General features: G+C 42.3%; 1 pseudogene; it reads left to right on the top strand.

Moving 5' to 3' along the window:
* The window catches only part of LOC102862731, a 54,526-nt pseudogene that overhangs the window by 14,341 nt on the left and 32,929 nt on the right, over positions 1–7,256 (top strand).

Genomic DNA, 7,256 nt, shown 5'->3' with positions numbered 1-7,256 from the left:
TACACAGTCAAATGCCTTTGCATAGTCAATGAAGCACAGATAGACATTCCTCTGGTATTCCCTGCTTTCAGCCAAGATCCATCTAACATCAACTACAATATCTCTAGTACCACGACCCTCAGCATACTTAATTGTAAATAGGCAAATCAAAACTGGTCAATTTTAACAAAAATGAAAGATATTTTTAAAATATAGCATAAATCTCAAATAGAAAAATGAAGGGGCGGATTTGGAAACAAGACAGTAGCTACTTTATTGAAGACAGTAGCTACTTTATTGGGATGGTCACTGCTATTGAAATAACAAATTCAGAGTATGTCTCTCATCCTTGGTTCACTTGCTTTAAGGTGCAAAGTCCTGGCGGGATAGTCCAACTGGTAAAAATTAAATCATGTACCTATTGTTGGTCCACCTGGAGAGCTCTGGTGGCCTGGAGGTAAGGAGCTTCACTGCTATCCCAAAGGCATGAAGTTTGAAGTCAACAGTTGTTTCATGGGGGAAAGACAGGCATTCTCCCACGCAATTTACTGCTTCTGAAAACCAGCTGGAGGGTCAGCTATGAGTTGGTTCCAACTTGATGGTATATAACAGAAACAACCTTTTGTCTACAGATTTGGTGAGAACACTTGAGAAGAAGATCTCCCAGTAACTTTTTGAGTGTCCAGTTGAAGGGCAGGTCACCTTGATATACTATGCCAGTGACCATATACACTGTGGAGAATTTCCTGAAAAGATACCACGATATATGTGCCTGAAAATGATCATCTGTTCACTATGTATGCTTCATGGTTAGGTGTGAGAACACAAAAAACCTCTCTAAAATAGGTAGCAATGAGTATATGTCAGGACCTGGGGATTATTATAACTTTTAAATGTTCCTAGGTCTGTAGGTAAAACTCAGAAGGAATCTTCTATAGAAACACTGAAAAGGAAGTAGAGCCAAGTGTTGGTGAAGAGTATTGAATATCCCATAGACTGCCTAAAGAACAAATCTGTTTTGTAGGAAGTGCAACCCGGGTGCTCCTTAGAGGCAAGCGTGGTGAAATGTCATCTCGCATACTTTGAGCATGTTGTCAGGAGAGGTCAGTCCTTGGAAGGAGATACCAGCTGGGAAAGGTAGAGGGTCAGCAAAGGAGAGGAAGACCCTTAATGAGATAGATTGGCACGATAGCTGTAGCAATGGGCTAAAGCATAGAGGAGACTGTGAAAATAATCAAGGATAGGATAAGGATTTGGTCTGTTGTTCTTTGGGTGCTCTGAGTCATAGCTGACTCAATGACACCTAACAACACGTAGGGAGGCACGAGAACACACTGCAAGCTAAATTAGTGCATCAGCCTAGTATGAAGGCAAAGCATAAAGAATCTGTTAGTCACTAACTAGAATTTCTGATCTTTTCAGAGATGGCAACTGGAATACATAGTACTTTATACTTAAGAGTAATGAGACGTCTATGAGTAATGAAGTCTGTGTTTCATTGTATCTGTGCTTCATTGACTATCCAAAGGCATTTCATTGTGTGGATCATAACTAACTGTGACTGACTATGAGAAGAATGAGACTCCCAGAACACTTGATTGCACTTAGGCAAAACCTGTGCTTGGACAAGGGGGCAGTCATCAGAACAGAGCAAGGAAACATTGCATGGTTCAAAATTGGGAAGGGTGTATGCCAGGGATGTATCCTATCTCCATAGATTTTCAATTTTTATGTGGAACAGATCATCTGGGAGGCTGGGCTCTATGAGAAGGAATGTGACATCAGGATTGGAGGAAGACTTATCAACAACTTGTGTTATGCAAATGACACAACCCTGCTTGCTGAAACTGAGGAGGACTTGAAGTGCTTGCTTCAGAAGGTCTGCAACCTTATATATGGATTGAAGCTGAACGTCAAGAAAACAAAGATTCTCACTACTGGTCCAATTGGCAACATCATGATATATGGTGAAGAAATTGAGATTGTTGACAGCTTTAGTTTACTTGGCTCCACAATCAACATTCTTGGTACCAAAAGCCAGGAAATTAAATGACTAATTGCATTGTGAAAGTGTGTTGTCAGGACCTCTCCAGAGTACTGAAGAGCAACAATGTCAGTCTGGAGACTAAGGTGCGCTTCATACAGGCCATAGTCTTCACAATTACTTGCTATGCATCAGAGAGCTGGATGATGATGAGGGATGATAGAAGCAGAATTGATGCCTTTGAGCTGTAGTGCTGGAGATGAGTATTGACTATAGCATGGACATCTGGGAGAACAAACAGGTTCGCCCTAGAGAGGTGAAACCAGGCTACTCCTTGGAGGCAAGGATTCTGAAGCTCTATCTGACTTACTTTGGGCATGCTTCAAGGAATGACCATGGAGAAGAACATCATGCTTGAGAGGGTGGATGGATAGCACGAGAGAGGAATACCCTGGATGAGATGGATTGACTCAGTAACTGCGGTAATGGGGTAGATATGTCAGAGACAGTAAAGTTGAATCAGGATAGAGCAGGGTTCAGAGCTTTTGTACAGAGGGTCACTATGAGTCGCAAGCAACTTGGTGGCACATAACAACAAAAAACATGAGCAAGTCTACAAACTCACGTTGGAAATATATGTTTCAAATTATCAGTATGATTGTTGTTGTTGTTGTTGTAGAGTTGGAACCAACTCATAACTGACTCTTCAGTGTGTTTTCAACCTGTAAATCACAGGGGGGAGATTGCCTATCTTCATCCCTCAGCTGATGGATTTGAACTACTGTCTTTGGGTTGGCAGTGCCTTGTTGTTATTGTGTTGTTATGTGCCATCAAGTCTCCTGCGACTCATAGTGACCCTGCCCTATCCTGAGCCAATCTCATTGTCTCTGACAGACCCAATCCCGCTTTCCCAGTGACTGAGTTAATCCATCTCATCCCGGGTCTTCTCCTGCACTGTCCTTCCACCCTTCCAAGCATAATGTCCTTCTCCAAGGCTGGTCCCTCTAGGCCACGTGCCCAAAGTATGTGAAATGGAACTTCAAAATGCTTGCCTCCAGGGAGCAGCTTGGTTTCTCCAGGACTGACTTGTTTGTTCTCCTGGCAGTCTACTGTATGTTTAACACTCTTCTCCAGCACCATAAATCAAAGACATCAATTCTTCTTCTATCATCCTTAGTCATTGTCCAGCTGTCCAATGCATAGCAAGTCATTGCAAAGACCATAGCCTGTATTAGACACACCTTGGACTCCAGACTAACGTCATTGTTCTTCAGTACGCTAGAGAGGTCCCTGCCAACTAAAAATCACAGGGGTGTTGCTAGGCAGGCTCAAGTTAGAGTCCCAGAGCTGCTTCTCACAGCTTTCTATCCTTAAACAAATGAATTAACTTTTATGAACCACAATTTTCTCAGATAAAAGTGAGGATAATATAATACTTGTGAGAATTAAGTGATATGGTAGCAAGTGTCTGGCATAGGAGGGGCTTCTTGTTGGATTTGGTTAATGAGGAATCCTGGTAGGAAATTAGAGGGAGAGAGGAGAGTGTAGTTGGGATATTTATTTTCCTAGCCATGTTTCTTGACTGAAAACCACAGCTTCTCTTTTGGCCGCCTTTTCTAAGGGTTCTTTTTCCATCCTGGTTCTGGTAACCACATCTTCTCCTTATCCCTTCAGGTCTAGGAACAGTAATAGCACGTTGTTGCTAGCCCTGAACAAAGCTCTATTCCTTGTGTTTTTTCAATGTCTTATTTACATTACAAAAAAACCAGTCCTTTTCTTAAATTCTCTGCAAATAATCCTCACTTTGAGTGTGCTATCTATTTCTTGTTGGGACATTCATTGATACACCACCTATGTCTGTCTTAGGCATTGGCCTTAGACCAGAAACACTGCCTAAGATTGCTGTGAAGTCATGCACTGGGACTTAATTTACAGGCCCTGACATCTGCGGTTTTAGTAACAACAAGGTACATATCATCCTTTATTACCAAGGGAAATACCATGAAAACAATAGTACCATCAAGTGCCCTGCGTAGACTTTTGTTAAAACTAGAGGAAAGTATATTTTATCTCATTTAATCCTTACAAAAACCCTATAAATACTATCATTAGGGGGGAAATATGGAGAAATGCCATAAATTGCAGGAGTTCACAAAGGACGGTCTGATCTCAAAACCTCAAGAGTCATGTGAAGTTGTCTCTTGGAGTTTAGCCTGGCCTCATACTGGCTGCTCTGGTGGCTTAGTGGTAAAGAGGTGTGCTGTCAACCCAAAGGGAGGTGATTAGAATCCACCTCAGGGGGAGAAGACAGGCATTCTCCTCCCATGCAACTTACTACCTCTGATAACCCACAGGGGGTCAGCTATGAGTTGGTCCTGACTTGACAGTTCATGACACACACAGTATCTATTGCTAGACTGGAAGAGAGGAATGCTGACATTAGAAGTAGAGGAATAGGTTTATCTCAATCACATCAGGCCAAGAAGGACTAGCATGGCTGTAGATAGTGGTTGACTTAATCAGCAGGTCAACAGGTACTCACTGAGTGTCAGCTCTGAGTTGTGCCTTGGGCTAGAGATGAAGGACATATGGCTTCTGCTTTCATAAGACCCAGTCTAGTGAAGGTGATAGTCAAGTGAAGTAGTGATCACACAGTGTGATCAGGTCTGTGGGAGCACAGATGAGGTGCCCTACTCACTCTGATTGTTGTTGATTGCCATTGAGTAGAGCATGACTCATAGTGATCCTATAAGCAAAAGGCCTGAAGCCTTTCTATAACTATTGTCATTTATCAAAGTTTATAGAGTTTCCAGAGACATGTTATTTGGGTTAGAAAATGCTTTTAGGGTTCTTGACATCCAGGAAATCTCCAAGGGATGTCTGGCCTACAGATTCTGAAGGAAACAAAGACTTTCCTTGTTAATTGATAAAGAGAGAATAAGCCTTACTTTAGAGCTGGCATCCTCAATTTTTACTTGTAGCATCTAAACTATAAGGAAATACATTTGTTTGTTAAAACAACAAATGAAGGGAGCTCTCGTGGCCTAGTGGCAAGAAGCTACACTGCAATCCCAAAGGAGTACGGTTCAAATCCACCAGATTCTCTGCTGGAGAAGGAGGGACAATGTCCTCCTGTACTGGTCAGATCTGATTTGACGGTAAACACACACAAAATGATGATGATGATGATGATGATGATGATGATGATAAAGTAAAAATAACCAAACCAACAGATGAAAAAGAAAAGGTGATGCTTCCCATAGAAGATTTCCTCCGCACTGACTTTTGGAAGGACTATGAAGAAGTATGACAAGTTTAGGGTGGAGTGAATCCTAGAAGAGATAATATGAGAAAATAGATCTGAAAAAAAGAGTAACATTGCTCGAGGTTTTGCATAGCTGGAGTGGAAGGGAGTGACAGGAAATTAGTATAGAGAAGTAAGTAGGGCCTGGGTCATTGGAGAACTGTGTGTCGGCCCAGGACCTCCTCTAGTAGATCTACACATCCAAGGCCTCCTTGAGGCACTACTCTGGGACAGGCCTCATGCTGGTAGCTACAGACATACCAGAGGAATTAAATATGACCTCTTGTCTGGCTGTAACAAGCTGTGCTGCAATCCCAAAGGCTCTCAGTTTTAATCTACCAGTTGAATGGGCAATCTCCTCCTGTGCTATTTATTGCCTCTGAAAACCCTTAAAGGGCCAGCTATGGATGAGTCTGTTCCAACTTGAAGGCATACAGCAACAACTTCCCATTAGGAGCCTATAATCTAGTGGGACAGATAGACAAACTGACAATTTCCTATAGAATGATCAGCACTGTGGTAGGGGAGAATGAGAGCTAGAGGGGGACAGGGGAGGCTCCTGACCCTGTGTAAGCGGATCAAGGAAAGTTCCTCTGAGTGTATTTTAAGAGAACGAGCTCCAGATGAGTCCTGCAGAGTTAACAAGAGGAACAGGACAAGGAATACTGTTAAGTATATTTTTGGATGTATGAGGGTAGAAGTCAGGGAACAGAGTTTCCTTTAGATGATGAATTAATTAATGCTTCGGGTCTAAAGGTATGCAGCACAAGATTGAGATACCTCCTCCGACCCCATTTTTCTTGTAGGTCAGTAAGTACACTCATCTATACACTCTGATTATTCGCCCCAATGCTACTTAGGAGGTCAAAATCTATAATCAGCAAGTGGCAGCTGAGGGTCTGGAAGATGACTTCTTGCCCTGTAGGAAGATAAAAGACCCTTATGCCCAGAAGCCAAGGAAATTGGATGAGCGCCTGCAAATAGAAGATCCTGAAGATAAGAAACCTGAGGTGAGAGAGTGAGTGATTGAGAAGCAGGCAGGGATTCCATGTGGAGCAGAGACTGGGACATCAGGATCTCAAGGGAACGCCCAGCGAAATATTGGTATAGGAAAGTGATGTAACTCACATTTGTTGAGGAACTTCGTGTTCCGAAGGAGAAAGATATTCTCCTAGTGAAATATTTACAGCCTAGGAAAACCCGCTAGAGGGTCAGCTATAAATCAATTCCAATTTGATGACTATGAGACAGAGAGTGAGAGAGAGTGTGTGTGTGTGTGTGTGTATGTAAATGTTTGACTATGTGCCAGAAAACTTAATTTGATCCTCCTGGCCTACCCTGTGTGTATGTACATGTTCAAAGGCAAGCGTTGAATCCACCACCAACCCTATGGGAGAAACATGGGCCGTTTCCTCCCGTGGGATTTATTGCCTTTGAAATCAAGCTGGAAGGTCATCTATGAGTCAGTTCCAACTCAATGGTCCATAAAAAAAAAAAAGACCAACCCTGTAAGCAGTGTGTTATGAGCTCTCCTTTATGGATAAGAAAATGGACAATTAGAAAATTAAGAGACTTGTAGAGCATACATATGTCAAAGCTAAGATTTTAACCTGGATCTTTTTGGCTCCAAAGTTGTTGATATAAGCTAGATAGTGTAGTCAATCATTGATTCGTTATCACTATTCAGAATCCTGCACTGAGTATGGCTATGAGTAAGATAATCTCTGCCCTGTGGGAACTTAGAGACTAGTCTAGGCAAATAGACAGTGATCACACCATGTATCTTAGGCAGAGTTTTCAAGAGAAGCAAAACCAGTTAAGTACATAGTGTGTGTGTGTGTGTGTGTGTGTGTACATTACTCTGGGAACTTTGAATTATGAGAAACTATAGTTAAACAGTCTTGGCACCAGCAGCCAGGAAATTAAAAGGCGCATTGCCATGGGAAAGTCTGCTGTTAGGGACCTCTCCAAAGTGCTGAAGAGCAGTGG

The sequence above is a fragment of the Elephantulus edwardii genome, unplaced genomic scaffold (genome assembly GCF_000299155.1).
Source record: "Elephantulus edwardii isolate Elephantulus edwardi_28Jun2011 unplaced genomic scaffold, EleEdw1.0 scaffold00005, whole genome shotgun sequence".
NCBI classification, from domain to species: Eukaryota; Metazoa; Chordata; class Mammalia; order Macroscelidea; family Macroscelididae; genus Elephantulus; species Elephantulus edwardii.
Note: the sequence above shows the minus strand (reverse complement) of the source record. Positions and strands in the feature narration are given on the sequence as shown.